General features: G+C 38.1%; 1 pseudogene; it reads left to right on the top strand.

The window, feature by feature from the left end:
* The first annotated feature begins 1028 nt into the window (after window positions 1–1028).
* Window positions 1029–2121, top strand: LOC148116783 (uncharacterized; annotated as a pseudogene).
* The last annotated feature ends 2008 nt before the right edge of the window (window positions 2122–4129 follow it).

Raw genomic sequence — 4129 nt, 5'->3', positions numbered from 1 at the left:
AGAGTCACCTTCAGTGAAAAGACAACTATATAATTTTGAGATAGGTAGATAGATAGATAGATAGATAGATAGATAGACAGACAGACAGACAGACAGACAGACAGACAGACAGACAGACAGACATATCTATTACTCCTTGGACCACTATATTTTGAACACAATGGTTTTCAAAAGCAGCACCATGTTGGATTTCCAGTGGCACCGCAGGCATTGGAAGATGTTCCTTTGGGAGCGCCAGCCCTGGATCGCATTAAAACCGCTAGGACAGCACAAATCAGCTGTCTAGTGGTTTGGATACTTTCCCCTCGGGAAAAGGGGGGGAAGGTGAGCAGCTGGGTGAAGGTAGAGCTCCCCAAGACCCCCAGGAACAATTCTGGGGCTCGAAGGGTGAGAGCTCCCTAGAATCCTGACAGAGCTCTGGATCCGGGACACTTCTGCTTTAAGCAGAACAAGACCCTGCGACCACCCCTGCAACAATTTCTTAAAAAACATTGATTCAAAAGCAGGCAGAGCAAAGGCAGGAGTGATTATAACCGCAAGTACTAAACTTTAACTCTGATTGAGCATTATTTCCTTCTGAGATCATTAAGAGGGAGAAAAGAAAAAGGGAAAGGAAGATGGCGCCATAACTTTAAAGGGGTGTGGAAAAGTGAAAGTTAAGAGGAAAGTGCTCGTTAGCGCTGGCAGCCCCATTCAAAATTAATGGACTTTACCTCAGAAGAATTAAGATTTAAAGATTAAAGAATACAGTACTGACTTTTTACAAAGTATAATATTTACAACTAATTGGACTTATTGGACTTGTTGATTTGGCTGTGGAAAAAGTGCAATTTGAAATTTAGAAAATGGCTTCAAAGCAAATAAAAACTGGTGCTCCTAAAAGTGCTGGGGGATCACCAGCTTTACCATCTAAAATGCAGTCTTTGCCAGCCCCAGCGGATTCACAAACACTGACACTTGAAGCCCTTCAGGAGGCTTTAAAGGTGCAAGCCTCTGTTTTAGAAGGAAAAATCACATCTGTTCTCGAGAAGAAAATTAAAAATGTGTCTGAGGAAATGGCTGAAATTAAGGAGGTAATTCAAATTCGAAATAAAGAAATAAGAGAAGACATTGTTTTGGCGCTTCAGGGTCTGGCAGGCCATATCGAATCGTTGGAGGAAAGGGTGGAAGAAATCAATCAGTCCAATGTGAGTTTGGAGAATAAAATGGGTGAGGCTCAAGCCAAGATGGAAAAGGCAGATGCAGAAGTTACAATGATACAATATAGAGAGATGGAGTTTGCCATCTCTCTATACCTCTTATCCTAAGAGGTCTGAGAGAAAACAATCAAGAGAACTTGAAAGAGATTTTTGCAGAAGTCTTTGCACGGCTAATTGGAGATTCAAAGATAGAGATTGGATGGCAAATAGACAAAATTTACCATGTCAATTCATGGCTTGCCAGACAGAGACAATTACCAAGAGATATTGTAATCTACTTTACTACGCGGTGGACACGAAATGAAATTTTACAGGTTTCTTATAAAAACAAACTTTAAGTGGCGGGACAGGAGGTTTTAGTACTGAAAGAAATCCCCCCCAAAAAATGTAGAGAACTAGGAAGGATTATGCCTTCTTGGTCAAAGAACTCAGAAATCACCAGATAAAGTACAGATGGGAGGCTCCAGCTGGATTAGTGGTGAACTACTCAGGAGAAAGATATCGTCTCAATACAGTTTGGAAGACAAGAGATTTTTATATCAATGTGCTAAAGGCTGGATGCCCACCGTCTCCAGAAATTAGAAGAAGAAAAGAAGCAGAGGTGGCAAGAAAGGGGGAGAAAGAAGGGCTTCAGGCACAAGCTCAAGGAGGGACCTCGATTACTCAAGAAGATTTATAGCAACTTTCGGATACTGTTCAAGCTCCGGAATTATTCGAAAAAATAGAAGAACCAAAGGATCAAAGACAGACTTGAGTGGCAACCAAACGTAAAGAAGAGGAATTAAAGATACAGCAAACTCAGTCGACAATCCAAGAAACTACAAATACAGAAGCAGTGGGAGGAGCAAGGCCGAAGAAGAAAATTCAGGAGGATTTTCAGTTGATGCTCCAAAAGCTTCAAGGTGCCAAAAATGGCAACTAGATTTTTAACCTGGAATGTTAATGGTTTAAATTTACCGCAAAAGAGGAAGAAAGTATTTCATTATTTGAAACAGTTTAAAAATGATGTAATTTGTTTGCAAGAAACACATATTAGAACAAGAGACCAAAAGTATTTAATAAATGCAAGATTGGGAACACATTTTGTTGCATCCGCTCCAGAGAAGAAAAATGGTATAGTTATATACTTAAAGAAAGACTTAATGGCTAAATTAATTGAAGCAGATGTTCAAGGAAGATATATAGCAATTGAATTGTTAATAGAAGGGAAGAAAATACTCTTAATTGGAGTATATGCACCTAATCAACAACAAGAAAAATTTTATAAGCTTTTGCATACTAAATTAATACAATGGGATTACAAATCATGTATATTACTGGGTGATTGGAATGGAGTATTGGATACCCAGAAAGACAAAAAAGGACTCTTGCAAAATACCCAAACGTGTGCTAAATTGGCCAAATCTTTTTTCAATATGATGGATTTGTAAAACTTTTTAAAACTTTTTAATAATAATAAAAAAAGCAGCACCATGTGCACCAAAGCAAGCCTTTTAAAAGCAATGAAATATACTGTATTTATGGGGGGAAACAAAGGAAATGTATTTTAATGTGTACGTACAGCCCACATCAAAATTTGGATTATATATCCACACCCAAATTATTACACTTTGTTGCCTTTGCACCAACCTACATTAAGAGGTTGGCATTTCTGAATTCCATTTCTTTCTTACCGGGAATTTCTCATGATCAGACCAAACCTATATCAGGCTTGTGCCAGGCCACATACTGAAAAAGGAAGCTACCGCTATTTTAAAAATGGAATAATAATAGTAGTAAAAAATAGTGGAATATCCACAAACACCATATCACATCAAAAGCCACAAAAGGGGGCAGAATTTAATTTTACAGTCAAAAAGAAATTTAAAAGGAGAAATAACTTCATGCATTTTAGAATATTTGCCAAGCAGTCAAAGTAGAAGTGACTTTCCTTTCATGAATGCAATTAACATGCATATGGTATTATAATATAAATAGCTTATGTGGGGGAGGCTCAACAGCTGGTGAAAACCATGTGGGTGCGAAGGGAACTTTAACTCGTTCTCTCCCAGCTTGTGTTGATAGAAACCATTTCTCCAAATGTGCTGATTAGCATTTCAAAATCAGCTTTCACTGACGTCATCGGGATCTGATGGGATGCAATATTGTTGGCAACCTTGACACACACCAACTCCTCAATTTATCTATACAAGGTTCTTAAACCTTTATCATAGTTCCTCAAAGAGTAATAAATCTTATCCGGTCGAGATCCAGCAATAAAATAGAACAGAGTTAGTCACTAAGGAAACACTTAAAAAAAAAAAAAACTAAACAGAATCATATATTTGCACCAGAGTTCACATACCTACAAACATTTTCAAGAATGTTGTGTGTGTAGATGTTTCTTTCAGGGAGATAGATTTTTTCCCCTGGATCCTTGAGATAGATTGATAGATGATAGAAGATGATGAATGGATGGATGGATGGATGGATGGATGGATGGATGGATGGATGGATGGATAGATGGATAGATGGATAGATAGATAGATGATAGAGAGACAGACAGACAGACAGACAGATAGATGATAGATAGATAGAATATATTTCCTACAATTTCTGTCTCAGACTTCTTTCTTTCCTTGACAGAGAAGAGTCCTAAAGCTCTCCCTGAGGTCACAATATGCAGTCCACAATGTATGAAATGCTTCAAGTACTGCTATGATAATTATTGTGAATCTGGCATTTGTAGGCTGGGGAACATGAAAATAGTTGAACAAGTGTCTACAGCCTTGTTCTCCTCATCTATTGCTGACTGGAGGTCAGATAGAATTTTGTTCAGGCTAATGAATTGCCCAGCATCAGGAAACATTAAAATAGTGATGTGCCAGGGACTAGCAAGGACAGGCAGATTCATGTCAAAATGTAGCCATTGACAGTAGTTACAAAAACTA

Source organism: Pantherophis guttatus, chromosome 1 (assembly GCF_059756535.1).
Source record: "Pantherophis guttatus breed Tessera chromosome 1, ASM5975653v1, whole genome shotgun sequence".
Classification (NCBI taxonomy): Eukaryota; Metazoa; Chordata; class Lepidosauria; order Squamata; family Colubridae; genus Pantherophis; species Pantherophis guttatus.
This window is presented reverse-complemented; position numbering and strand designations above follow the sequence as displayed.